Here is a 14,639-nt window from a genome sequence, read left to right as displayed (position 1 = left end):
GGTTCAATTTTATTTCAATAATTCGCTTGCGCTTATGGATTTTTAGCAGTGGGAGGAAACCGGATGACCCGTAGAAAACCCATGAGGTTGGACAGGCAACCTACCCCTTGTCATACACAAGCGGGAAATCAATACCGCAACAGTTGACTTAAATGACAGACCTTATGATCAAATGAGAATAACCAAAACCACGTTAGTCATGAACTGACCTGATCCGTGTGAGTGGACGTTAAAACCCCACTTCTCTCTTACATTAATTTTCGTTGATTAACCCGACGTTTTTTCGTGCAATAGATGTAACAATGTCTTCATCAGAACAGCCATGAAATAGTGCAACAAATTGGGCAGAGGGGCATCTGAGGGGCCGATATAGAGATATGCCTAGTTCGGGTGGATTAAAATGGAACACTTTGCAGCTGGAAGGATCCAAGTTAAAACAACTCTCGTTCTTTACATTAAATGTGCTATACTCCAAAACTAAAACCTTGTTATCTGTGAAATTGTTATCTCAAATTAATAAGAATCATGTTTCTTCCATGATAATCGTCACTTCCCTGAACATTGATTTCACAAGCTTATTCTGCAGCTCAGTTTTTCATCTACCGCCGGCTTGTTCAACATTTCACAGCAAAATTACAAGGCTAGTGTTCCCCCACCCTATCAGATCCAAACCACAGTGATGGTGAAATATTTTATTTGTAAATGATTTTTAAGTACATCTATCAGTATTTAATTAATTAACAAACAATACAATAATATAATCTCTTTTAACTGATAAATTATCAATTGGTCCATATTAAACAATATTTTAAAAGCTATGAAATGCGGTTGCTCCTAAAAACATAACCACCCCGCACCCACTACTACATGTTGGTATGTCGAAAATTTCGAAATAATTTTGACCCGTTCTAATTCCCATAAAGGTTTATGTTCCAAGTTTAGGAAAAAAAAGAAAATTTAGAATGTTGACCTATAGCATGACGATCTGGCGGTCACGATCCACCCACCACCCTCACATCATTTTGGTATGCCGAAACTTTCGAAATATTTTTACCCCGTTCAAATTCCCATAAAGGTTTGTTCCAAGTTTTAAAAAATGGAAAATTTAGAAGTTTGACATGTAGCATCACAGATCTACAGGCATAAATAATGTTTAATATGGGGGTACAAAATAACAACCTTTATAATGTGTATTAATTTAACATAAGATAATCATTATGATAATAAAGAAAAATCATATGTCGATGATATTGTCCCAAGAGTAATATCAGTGAAATATAAATATAAATTAAAACATCTTATGGGTCTGACATAACATCCCTTTCCTCCCCTCCCTCCCAAACACAAAATCATATTGGTGTGTCCAAGTTTGAAATAATCGTTATTTGACCTCATTTAAAAACCCATCAAGTTTTATGTTCCAAGTTTAGAAAGTGAAAAATAGAATTTTAACCTTTGGCCTGAAAATATGGGAGCATAAAAATTAAATAATGTTTCCAAAATGTATAAAAAGTTAGTATCATAAGATATTTGATTAAAAATATGGAAAAGTAACCTCTCCACCCCTCGAAAAAAATTGTATTTTTGAAATGGTTATTTAAAATGGCGGATTGAGTTACCAACGACAAACACAATACACATTATAGACAATGAAAAATTTTGAATGTTGACCTCATATGTACTTATAAAGTATAATGTTACCCAAAACTAAATATTCTGATCTTTGTAAGCGTTTCTAACATCAATGGTCAGTATTGCGAGCCGGCTACCCAACCCTAACTCCCATTTAGGAAGGGGGAGGTAGGATTTTCCCAAGTGCTCTGATCAACTGGAAGTGTTTACTCACTACTGACCTTACATTGTAAATAAACATAATCATGAATATCATATAAATAAACAATAATAACAGTAGACATCTGTAGACGACTTCATTAGAAAAATACTAGTTTGGCAATAACAAGCTTATTTAGATAAATTGATGGAAATAACAAGCTTATTTAGATAAATTGATGGCAATAACAAGCTTATTTAGATAAATTGATGACCGTTGGTGATATATAACAATAGTTAAATCCAAATTGCAAACGAACCCCATCAATTTGTGAATCAAAATGTTACAGTAAAGGAACACCTGCTAACCAGTCTTGGACACACCTTTACATAGAGAAGTGATTTGATAGACTTTTAGTGAAGATATCGGTTTAAACTCTACATGATGAAACAAGCCCAAATGTAATGTTCTAGAGAAACGAAGCGAACTGCCTATATAGCTATAAGATATAACAGTAAACTAACTATTAGAGATAACTGGGTGGCCAATTTCAAGTCTTCAAAGATAACTGCCCCCGTCGAAGGCCAATGAATGGGGTGTGCACACCAGAATCGACGGAAAACGGAAAACTTCGTAGGAGACAGAAGTTTGTAATATATTTCATCCAGAATCGTGTTAAGATTAACAATGTCATAACCCTTGCGTTATGGTCTGTCTTATAATTGTGTGGTGATCACAATTCGAAAAGAACGGAAGTCCTAAATTGGACTGAATGTAGTTGTGTACATGTTCTAAGAAGTAATGGTACGTCTGCAGCCTACAACCATTACCACCATTTCTAATCTCCAGACAATAACCTCAAGCACAGGTCTCGCCACCTGGCTGCAAGGAACCCCGAATCTTTGTGTATGTAGAATAGTGAAGAAACTTTTGTGTCTGTAGTGTCTGTAGACTAGTGAAGAAACTTATGTTGTGTCTGTAGACTAGTGAAGTATCTGTTTATGTTGTGTTTTCGGGATATAGAAGAAACTGTTCGTCCCATCTGACAGTCGGTGTGTTTTCTCTCGATAGAGACAAACATATTCGGTGTGATCTTTGTTGAAGTTATGGTGTTTATTTTGTGTATGTATGAAGAAACTGTCCGTCCCATCTGGTCGTCGGTGTGTTTTCTCCCGATAGAGGTAAACATATTCGGTGTGATCTTTGTTGTTGAAGTTATGGTGTTTATTTTGTGTATGTATGAAGAAACTGTCCGTCTCATCTGACCGTCGGTGTTTTCTCCCGATAGAGATAAACATATTCGGTGTGATCTTTGTTGATGAAGTTATGGTGTTTATTTTCTGTATGTATGAAGAAACTGTCCGTCCCATCTGACCGTCGGTGTGTTTTCTCCCGATAGAGGTAAACATCTTCGGTGTGATCGTTGTTGTTGAAGTTATGACATGTTACCCTAGACATAACAGATAGACTCGGTCCCTTAAGTAGTTTTACACCTCAAGCCTAACTAAAAGTCAGTGTTTCCAAGGGGTCCCCATTTTAAGATGTGTTTCAAACTAGTCAACAGAATGTCCTTTACTGTACCTATCAGACGGACCCATGAAAATTTAGAAAATATATACAATACATACAGAAAAAACATAAACCTGTTATTGCCAATCTAGAATTTCCCTATGCAACTTCCATTTCCCAGTCGAGTTCCCGGTACCATAAACTGCCGCTTGACATCCATCCAAATCACAGCTGGAAAAAAAGGTAAACTATGACAATTAAATTGTCCATATGAATAATATCGTTTAAAAAAAGGACGTAGTTGAAAATTTGCCCATCTGTACAACACGATTAATATTTCAGTAAATCTGAAACGTTTTCAAAAACTACGAACGAACGTTTCCTAACTTCATGCGGTATTGTTTTGCGACTAGAAAATCTCAGCTTGCAGCTGAAGTATGATTTGTTCAAAGTAAACCGATACAGTAAATTCATCTAAGAACCACTATTCAACACTTAAAGTTACAATTTCATATTTTCTAAGAAAGTCAAAACATAATTATTTCTATGTCCTTTGCTCAATAGGTTGTCAACTCACTATTATACGATCATAGGTGTCATTCTCACACTTTAAACTCATTTACACCGGAAATAATAACACAATTACCTCCCTTGTTTTCTATTCTCCACCATGGAGTAGTTATCTTCAAACGTTTGAATTTGAAGATGAAAATGATATTTTTGCCAATTTCTCAACTGGCAATAGTGAATTATAGGATTAATAGAAATAAAATGGGGTTTAACGTCCTACTCCTATACTGGGCTAATGAAGACGGGCATACTCCATACAGTGTGCTATGCGGGAAATTGTGCCCGGGCAGCGGCACTATCGCCTACTCTTATATCGAATTCCAACTGCCAAGGGATCTTTTACGTGCATTCTAATGTATACACGGGACCTCGGTTTTTCGTCTCATCCGAAGGACTAGACAGCTGTCCTTGTCAGGCCCTCCGTTCTGATAAGGGGAAAACACGTCGGAAAATCCAAATGAACTTTCTCGGCCAATGCAGGGATCGAACACCCGACCTCCAGGCTAGCGAGCCAGCGTCTTAACCACCTAGCCACCGTGGCTCCTATAGAATTAATAGGATTATTCTTTAACAAGGTAGGACTGTTTATAGATACCATCTATTTTCAGGCTTTATTTTAATAGATTTTAAAAATATAACTCAAAAATATGAAATTGCAACTTTAAGATGACCAAGTGATACGTTGTTGAAATGTCACAGTTTTGAAGGCGTAAGTTCTATTTCCAGGAATGTCTCAACAGTCAATATGTATAATTTGATTCAATGGCCACCATATTATGTAATTAAGCATATCACATGGAGTTTAATTTGAATTACATGTATTTATAAATTTTAGGGATAATTTAGAAATAAGTAAAGTTTGGTATTAATACCTACCCTGTCTGTTCTCCTATACCAGTGGTAATCGTCATATTGATCATTCGGCGTCTTAACATTGTTGTGGTCCTGTAAAATATACCATTATATATCAACAGCCAAGGACAAACTTGTTGCCTACATGAACTAGAGAAGTTGTAATTAACAAGTATGTATATTTTTTTTTAATGTTTTAAAATAAGGAAAACAGTGAATTATTCGAGACGTATAAATATATATTTGAACTCCAGATAAGAAGTGAAATGGAATGGTCTAACACAATCAGCTACCCTCATTCGTGAAATTCCTATGAATAACCACTACTATTTCGGTTCATCGTGTTACATTAAACGACATTTTATGTTCTAAATAAAACTCATAAATAATGTTTGAAATTTTGTATTACAGTAATAACACTTCCGACTTTGTTTTAGAAATACAGAAAATATTGATATTAATGCTTACCTCATCGATTGCATAACAATTGTCTGTACAATAATACCTCCATGTATAATATGCTGTGTGTCCTGCTCATCCACAACTATCACCGTCTTCATACGTCCCTTACAAACATATCCCCACGATCCTGTAAATTAGTGAAGGATTATTAAGTATTGTACATCTAATCTCAGTTTATGTACTTTAACCGGCGCCGTCACTATTTTTTAAGAAAAAAATTATATTTATGTTTAGTTAGATCTTTCTGGACCCTTTATTTATTTTTTTCATCAAACTTACAATAAAAATCCTGTAAAATGCAATCAGTTTATGGACTAATAAAAAAGACAGCACGTTTTACATTTGTCTATTGTCATACCAAAAAATATTAAAATCTATAAAGTGGTGATGCATAACTCACCTGTATCCGTAAACTCTCTAGACCCCACTATCAACAATACATCTAAGTTTATCATAGAAACACGTTATACAAGATTATCTTTACTGGACTCTCATGAGAAATTTGCAATATACATTAAGGGCATTAAAAATCTAAGATAAACCAAATATCAGAATATATTAAATATAGCACCCCTTACTTAAGCAAATGCAGTGAAAAACATGCAAAAAAAAACAAACAAAAGAAGAACCCCAAAAACAAAATATTAGTTGCCTAAAGGAGATGTGGGATTAGTTGATTGATGCCATATTAATATATCCCAATTTAATTACTCCCCATGTCTACAACTTTCAACCAAAAAAAACCTATTAATACATCATGGAAAACTTCACATGATATTTACAAAGGAATCTGGTGCACAAGCCAAGCTTATACACATCAACCAGCCAGAATATAAAGACAGATCCAGTATAAGATAAATAATAACGTGTGTGGACCTCTCTATGATACCATAAACTTCTTGTCTCCTTTAGTGCAATCTGAAAATTAAAAAAAACCCATGAATTAAATTAATGTTAACTCTTTTTTCCTAAACTCAAATCAATATGCGCATCGATTGACAAATTCATTGGTGTTGAAGGATTACACATACGAATATGTCCGTAACATTGGACTACCCCTGTCTCATAGGTCATATTAGTCCGATATAGGACGGAAACTATTCTATGTAGTTTGACGAAAATATTGTAATATGGTGAAGATCGTTTATTTAAAAGTAAAAGGTAGCTTACCCAAAGAAGAACTACCACGCCGCCATCGTCCGACCGATAACAGGAGATATGTCTGTAATAATAATGAACAATGCATATAGTTTGTAAACCTAGGCCGTCTCACACTATTCCTTTCCGGGTATTCAAATTCTACATTGAGAAACTGTTGCTTGATAAAAAAAAAACAGAGACAATTATGAGACTAACATACTGCGCATATGCTATTGGTAATACAATGAAGAATTTTGCGCCATTTTGTAGGTCCAGTTTAATGCAAATAAAACACGACACTATTTTAACATCTACTCAACACGAACTAGGTAATTTCGGGACTAACATGTGGTATATTGTACGTAGGTATCTTTAGCAATGGAAAAAAACCAAGGACATACCCTACTCCTGTCACGTAAAAATATTAATCGACTGTTTAAATAGAGGGTTTAAAGTCCTACTGTTCTGTCGACTTGTTAATAATATACCAGCCTATCTGAACGTACGTGTCTTTACCAATGGAAAGAAACCGAATGACTAAGAGAAAACCCACTCGGTTCGACATACCCTACTTCTGTCACGTACAAATATTGATCGACTGTTTAAATGGGGGTTTAAAGTTCTACTGTTCTATGGACTTGTTAATATACCAGCCTATCTGAATAAAATTTTAAAATGAAAATTAAAAGTTTACTAACCTGTTTGAGATGAGAGACGTATCCTATATTTGGCTAATGTGAATAGATGCTTTCACTTGGCCGCTCAATTTCAAATTGAAGGACGGTTGGGGGATGTTTGCTTTCTTAAGTTTGTATCTGAAAAGTACTCACCACGGTTACCAGGCGACTGGGTTGTTCGAATCGGCGTCTCTAGCTGTATGGAACGACAAATTTACAAATATTCATTTAATTGACGGGACCCATTGGCAGTGAATTGATTTTATGTTAGTTTGACGTTCCATAATTCAGATCACCTGTAAAGAATCAGCTACCTATGTGTTCGCTATACAAGCCTGCACTGTGATTGGCTAATATTTCTGGTGGGTATTCGATTGATTACAAAACAAAGAAAAGAATGCGCATGTCTATTTTACATGGTTTAATGTATCATTCATGTCATAGAGAATAAATTAAATCCATCCCTGCCCATCCTTTATTGATCATTGAAAAATCATTCGATTCTTAATGATATTACACAAAACCATTGCAGAAATCTCCAACTATCGAAAGGTTTAATATATGGTGTACCCAGAGCCGGAAACCAAGTGAAAATTCTCAAGATATCCAAACCTTGGCCGTCGCCTATCAGAATAAGCATAAAATTCCAGACATGCCACTGAGTTCAGTGGAAGTACCCTAAGTTCGGGAATGCCCTTTGACTTCAGTACAGGGCTAACAGGGGGTCATTCCAGTAGTAAGGCACATAAGACATGAGTCATTCACCATTCCAAAGTGGAAGGCATGGTCTTAACTACATGCACAGCTGGACTCTGTCAGGTCATTGACCAAGACCCACACAAGTACGTGCCGACGGCGCGTCACGAGCGTGCTAAAGGCGCGAAAACGTCCGAGGGGGGTCTGGGTGGCTTCTTCTCCCAGAAAAGGTTTGAAAATTGTCAACCGCAAACCCATTTTCCAAGCATTTCAGACCAAAGCAGAAGAAGGCAAATTTTTGATTTCCTGGTACAATTAGATAACAGAATGACCTAAGAGCACTATCATTAGATGAATTTGAGAATTCTAGTACACTTCTTTTTTTGTGTTGTTTGTCAGTCATTTTTTTCCTATCTTTTCTTTCTCCAGTCCTGTGTCCTGCCCGCTCCTTCTTTCTTTCTTTTCTCCCCCCTCTCCTTTCTTTCTCTTTTTTCTTTTTTGTTTATAGGCTTAGGCCCACTTTTTTTTTAATGAGCTTAGGCCCACCTGTCACGGACAGGTGGACAGGTGGCCCCAGTCCGGCACTGACTACACGTATACACTAAAATAGTAAATGCATTGCATACACAAGACGATGTTGTCTTTAATCGCTGACTATTTATTACAAATATAAAAACCTAATTAAATTCTCGGATTATCCACTGCCTGCGTCTTTTTCCGTGATTTTTATCTCAGAAAGTGTTGTACGTCTAACTCTTCATAAAGTTTATCAACATGTACATCAAGGGCTCAATCTCCGCGTGTAACCTCTGACGTCACGCGAGCAGACATTCCTAATCGTCGGACTGTCGATATGAGGAACCCTGACATTTTTGTCCTGTATACGCTTCATGAGTATTTTTCGGGGAATCCAGTATTTTTCTAGTAAGATTGGATACCTCTACTTTCCATATATACCAAAATTGTCATACTTTTATTGGAAATAACCACCTGATAAATACTTTTCTGGGAACCTATCTTTAAGTAAATAACAAAATCGCATAAATCTTATGTAATTTAATATTATTGTAAAGAAGTGATAAAGTATTATACTTATCTTTTTGCCTTTAATCGAATCTGTGAAAAGACAGCGCCATTCTCTTCAGTTTCTTGTTAATACTAACATATACCGTAATTCAAGTTGTTATAAGGCTATACACTGAATTTTAGAATTTAAAATTCAGCTAATGACCAAAAAAGTTTCAAGAGAGTAAATTGGTTGTTAATTATAGTTTGCGAGTTGACCAAGTGACTTCAACAAATTATATTACATGTATTTGAGTACAGAATCTGCTATAATCATTAAAGGGGCCACGGTGGCTAGGTGGTTAAGACGCTGGCTCGCTAGCCTGGAGGTCGGGTGTTCGATCCCTGCATTGGCCGAGAAAGTTCATCCTGATTTTCCGACGTGGTTTCCCCTTGTCAGTGGTGCAGAACGGAGGGCCTGACAAGGACTACTGTCTAGTCCTTCGGATGAGACGAAAAACCGAGGTCTCGTGTATACATTGGAATGCACGTAAAATTTCCCTCATAGCACTCTGGCGTATGCCCGTCTTCATTCCATTTAGTCGTTAGCAAGGATGATTTAGACATGAGAGGAACAAAGTAAAATGAGATTTAAAGTCCACTGGACACAAACTAGGTCATTTTGGGACGAGCATAATATGGTGATGCATACTGTATCTATGGACATCATCACAAAGTTAATATATTCGTTAGCAAGGGTGATTTTGACTTAAGAGAGAGAAATGGAGTTTAAGGTCCACTCAACACAAACTAGGTCATTTTGGGACTAACATATGGTACAATTTCACTTCAATAATACACTTGTGGGAAAAGAGAATATCCATGAGGTTGAACAAACAACACCACACCATGTCACCGGCATGCTGTCACACCACTTAACTCAATGACAGACCTTAGGATCTAAAGTCTAAGTGTTAGACCAGCGACAAGTTTCATGAATGTCCAATGCAATTTAAACAGAACAAATCGTCTTCTATAAATATGATATAATGAAAGGTGAAATATGATACACGATTCAGTGTAAGCATATTTTAGCTCTTGGGTAAAAGAAGTGTTTCTGAGGGATGTACTTGTAACAGGTTTTAAGGACGAGGGGATTGTAGATGATCCAGTGACAGTAAGTCGTAGTCACACAATCAGCAAGACGACCATACAACACCTTTTCTGCCAATGTTCCTTGTGCCAAATAGGTTATTTTGGTCAAACATATTTTAGGAATCAGACCAGCTTATTCCCATCTGTATTTAGGAGCCGATCATTGTATGGAAACATTTGGACGTTTTCATAGAGAGGCATTACAGATCGGGAGGCTATGATAATTCCATATTGAAATCCCTGAAGGAGAAGAGGTCAAAAACAGTACTACAAAATAAAACAATACTCTGTGGTCCAAAAACCTTGAAGGAAGGTCAGAGAGCATTTACACTCGAACGTAGGAATCTAAGTAAGTGAGCACTTCTGCTCGAACGTAGGTATATGTAGGAGTTTGGCACATGCTGTCAACATTATCCTGGAGTGCCCTTCAGAAGCAGCTACATGCGTTTTAGGATAGCATAGTTTTAAACATATGTAAAATGACCACTTTATGATCACTCACAGAAAATTCACATGATTCATTCATTCCCAAACGACTGCAGGATTTTAAGACGACTACTAGGCCTATCATACCTGACCAATATCAAAAATTTAGAGACACAACTTTTCGGGTAGGAGCGTTTTGAAATTAGGGTAACAAATTGGTCGAAATATGTCAACTTTTGCCCCAAAACAACAATTTCCAGTTATACCGGAAGTTGTCAGTTCAAAATTTTTTCACTCCATCATGTGACTTCTGTCGTCTAGGGGTCCCAATAGACCAAGTATGGTTGAAATTTGCTGACCCCCCGGGTTATCGTTTTTTTCAATTTCTGCATGGTGCTCTCGTGGTTAAAACCTGTCCTCTACATCGCGATGCACGTAAACATTCAATTTTTACCTTACCCCAAAACGTGATTTCAATACAGACATTATTAAAAGGCACTGACGATATTATTATTTCAAGTATTATCTTTGAACAAGTCCATAGATTTCTAGACATCTCCGGAAGGTTTAAATAAAAATGAATCCAGTAGCTAAATATATGAATATGGCAAACCTGAAATTGTAAATATGTACATAGGCCCCCCCCCCTTTTTTTGTTCATTTTATTCTTTTATTCTTATACTATTTAGATTGATTTTATCATAACATGGTTATATAGTCTTTTTGTATATATTTTCTGTCGTATAGGAAAGAGGTAATATAGGCCTAGGTAGGTTGCCATGCAACGAAACATACGGCCACAGCATCTAAATCGTCCGGGCAGTCAACATGAGTTGTCGCATATTTTTACTTTTGTTGGTAATGAAACATTTATAATACACTAAAATCTGATTAAGAGTAACAATTAACTCATTAAGTAAATCATTAGAATTTGTTTGACCCATGCTAACATTTAGTATACAAAACATTTAATACCATGGATTTAGCTGTTCAAGTTACCAAAAATCATTGAAAATCAATATACTTGTTCGTCTCAAGACCTTAAACTCTGTGGATCAATCGAAACAATTTATATATATATATATATATATATATATATATATATATATATATTATGATAACTATGGTCTCTAAAGTATCCACACGATTTTTCAAAGTGATCAAGGGCCATAACTCTGGCAGTAATTATCGAAATCATTGAAAAGCAATAGGTTTCTTCGTCTAGAGCATCCACAAGATATTTCAAAGTGATCAAGGGCCATAACTCTTAGACATAATTAACAGAAATTGCTGAAATTCAATAGGATTCTTCATTTCACTAAATTAAATAATGCATAAAAATTTCATACAGATCGGATGATAAGTTTTGTCATTAGAGCGTTCACATAGGGTCTTTAACAGTAGGAAGAGAGAAATGGGGTTTAACAGTACACTTGACACAAACTAGGTAATTTCGAGACAAACACATGGTTCAATTTTATTTCAATAATTCGCTTGCGCTTATGGATTTTTAGCAGTGGGAGGAAACCGGATGACCCGTAGAAAACCCATGAGGTTGGACAGGCAACCTACCCCTTGTCATACACAAGCGGGAAATCGATACCGCAGCAGTTGACTTAAATGACAGACCTTATGATCAAATGAGAATAACCAAAACCACGTTAGTCATGAACTGACCTGATCCGTGTGAGTGGACGTTAAAACCCCACTTCTCTCTTACATTAATTTTCGTTGATTAACCCGACGTTTTTTCGTGCAATAGATGTAACAATGTCTTCATCAGAACAGCCATGAAATAGTGCAACAAATTGGGCAGAGGGGCATCTGAGGGGCCGATATAGAGATATGCCTAGTTCGGGTGGATTAAAATGGAACACTTTGCAGCTGGAAGGATCCAAGTTAAAACAACTCTCGTTCTTTACATTAAATGTGCTATACTCCAAAACTAAAACCTTGTTATCTGTGAAATTGTTATCTCAAATTAATAAGAATCATGTTTCTTCCATGATAATCGTCACTTCCCTGAACATTGATTTCACAAGCTTATTCTGCAGCTCAGTTTTTCATCTACCGCCGGCTTGTTCAACATTTCACAGCAAAATTACAAGGCTAGTGTTCCCCCACCCTATCAGATCCAAACCACAGTGATGGTGAAATATTTTTAACTACATCTATCAGTATTTAATTAATTAACAAACAATACAATAATATAATCTCTTTTAACTGATAAATTATCAATTGGTCCATATTAAACAATATTTTAAAAGCTATGAAATGCGGTTGCTCCTAAAAACATAACCACCCCGCACCCACTACTACATGTTGGTATGTCGAAAATTTCGAAATAATTTTGACCCGTTCTAATTCCCATAAAGGTTTATGTTCCAAGTTTAGGAAAAAAAAGAAAATTTAGAATGTTGACCTATAGCATGACGATCTGGCGGTCACGATCCACCCACCACCCTCACATCATTTTGGTATGCCGAAACTTTCGAAATATTTTTACCCCGTTCAAATTCCCATAAAGGTTTGTTCCAAGTTTAAAAAAATGGAAAATTTAGAAGTTTGACATGTAGCATCACAGATCTACAGGCATAAATAATGTTTAATATGGGGGTACAAAATAACAACCTTTATAATGTGTATTAATTTAACATAAGATAATCATTATGATAATAAAGAAAAATCATATGTCGATGATATTGTCCCAAGAGATATATCAGTGAAATATAAATATAAATTAAAACATCTTATGGGTCTGACATAACATCCCTTTCCTCCCCTCCCTCCCAAACACAAAATCATATTGGTGTGTCCAAGTTTGAAATAATCGTTATTTGACCTCATTTAAAAACCCATCAAGTTTTATGTTCCAAGTTTAGAAAGTGAAAAATAGAATTTTAACCTTTGGCCTGAAAATATGGGAGCATAAAAATTAAATAATGTTTCCAAAATGTATAAAAAGTTAGTATCATAAGATATTTGATTTAAAATATGGAAAAGTAACCTCTCCACCCCTCGAAAAAAATTGTATTTTTGAAATGGTTATTTAAAATGGCGGATTGAGTTACCAACGACAAACACAATACACATTATAGACAATGAAAAATTTTGAATGTTGACCTCATATGTACTTATAAAGTATAATGTTACCCAAAACTAAATATTCTGATCTTTGTAAGCGTTTCTAACATCAATGGTCAGTATTGCGAGCCGGCTACCCAACCCTAACTCCCATTTAGGAAGGGGGAGGTAGGATTTTCCCAAGTGCTCTGATCAACTGGAAGTGTTTACTCACTACTGACCTTACATTGTAAATAAACATAATCATGAATATAATATAAATAAACAATAATAACAGTAGACATCTGTAGACGACTTCATTAGAAAAATACTAGTTTGGCAATAACAAGCTTATTTAGATAAATTGATGGAAATAACAAGCTTATTTAGATAAATTGATGGCAATAACAAGCTTATTTAGATAAATTGATGACCGTTGGTGATATATAACAATAGTTAAATCCAAATTGCAAACGAACCCCATCAATTTGTGAATCAAAATGTTACAGTAAAGGAACACCTGCTAACCAGTCTTGGACACACCTTTACATAGAGAAGTGATTTGATAGACTTTTAGTGAAGATATCGGTTTAAACTCTACATGATGAAACAAGCCCAAATGTAATGTTCTAGAGAAACGAAGCAAACTGCCTATATAGCTATAAGATATAACAGTAAACTAACTATTAGAGATAACTGGGTGGCCAATTTCAAGTCTTCAAAGATAACTGCCCCCGTCGAAGGCCAATGAATGGGGTGTGCACACCAGAATCGACGGAAAACGGAAAACTTCGTAGGAGACAGAAGTTTGTAATATATTTCATCCAGAATCGTGTTAAGATTAACAATGTCATAACCCTTGCGTTATGTTCGGAAAATTTTCGTGTCAGTAATATTCCTGAATAAATAACTGTCTTCGTTTTTTGGATGGATATAAAATGATACAGCACGGTGGTATTTTTCATAACACAGTTTGTAGTTTTTGTCTATCACGTAACTTGCAAATATGTTTTTATTCATTCGTCCATGAAAGACACACGGCACAGTGATCACGTGACAGCCATAATTGAAATTACTTTAAAATAAAATTCTGTACGACAATGCCATATAGTTTTCAATAATAATAACGACAATATGTTTAAAATTTAGCCTCTTCCAGCATGTGTATCAAATAAAAAATCATAACGGTAAACGTTACTTAAAACTAAACCTAGCATTGCTGGCTTATTGCCCTAGAAATTCCAACTGATGTCACAAGTCATCGGCGGATTTGGTATCGAAGATTTTGTCGGAAAAATATATTATTAATGACT

At 35.6% G+C, this 14,639-nt stretch overlaps 1 long non-coding RNA gene across 2 annotated transcripts; it reads right to left on the bottom strand.

The window, feature by feature from the left end:
- Positions 1 to 677: 677 nt before the first annotated feature.
- On the bottom strand, positions 678 to 11,237 carry LOC126832563 (uncharacterized). 2 transcript variants are annotated; one of them, XR_008789309.1, is made up of 6 exons: positions 7,135 to 11,237; positions 6,335 to 6,386; positions 5,565 to 6,082; positions 5,171 to 5,291; positions 4,727 to 4,795; positions 678 to 3,511 (listed from the first exon to the last, which is right to left on the bottom strand). It is a non-coding gene; the product is annotated as an uncharacterized LOC126832563 (long non-coding RNA). The 2 variants fall into 2 exon arrangements; XR_008789308.1 differs by having other exon boundaries at positions 6,335 to 10,900.
- Positions 11,238 to 14,639: the final 3,402 nt, after the last annotated feature.

Source organism: Patella vulgata, chromosome 9 (assembly GCF_932274485.2).
Source record: "Patella vulgata chromosome 9, xgPatVulg1.2, whole genome shotgun sequence".
Classification (NCBI taxonomy): domain Eukaryota; kingdom Metazoa; phylum Mollusca; class Gastropoda; family Patellidae; genus Patella; species Patella vulgata.
The sequence above is the reverse complement of the archived record's forward strand: the minus strand, read 5'-3'. Positions and strand labels throughout refer to the sequence as shown.